We start from the raw sequence: 414 nt of genomic DNA on the forward strand, positions 1-414 counted from the left end.
TTGTAGCAATTGTAAATGGGAATTCATTTGTGATTTGGCTCTCTTCTTGTCTATTGTTGGTGTATAAGAATGCTTGAGATTTTTGCACTGATTTTGTATCTTGAGACTTTGCTGAAGTTGCTTGTAGCTTAAAAACTTTTGGGCTGAGGTGATGGAATTTTGTAGATATAGGATAATGTCATCTGCAAAAAAAGACAGTTCGACTTCCTCTTTTCCTGTTTGAATATGATTTATTTCTTTCTCTTGTTGATTGCCTTGGCCAGAACTTCCAACACTATATTGAATAGAAGTGGTGAGAGAGGGCATTCTTGTCTTGTGCCAAATTTCAAATGAATATTTCCAGCTTTTGCCTATTCAGCATGATATTGACTGTGGGTTTGTCATAAATGACTCTTATTATTTTGAGGCATGTTC

This window comes from Colobus angolensis, unplaced genomic scaffold (assembly GCF_000951035.1).
Source record: "Colobus angolensis palliatus isolate OR3802 unplaced genomic scaffold, Cang.pa_1.0 Scaffold210, whole genome shotgun sequence".
NCBI lineage: Eukaryota > Metazoa > Chordata > Mammalia > Primates > Cercopithecidae > Colobus > Colobus angolensis.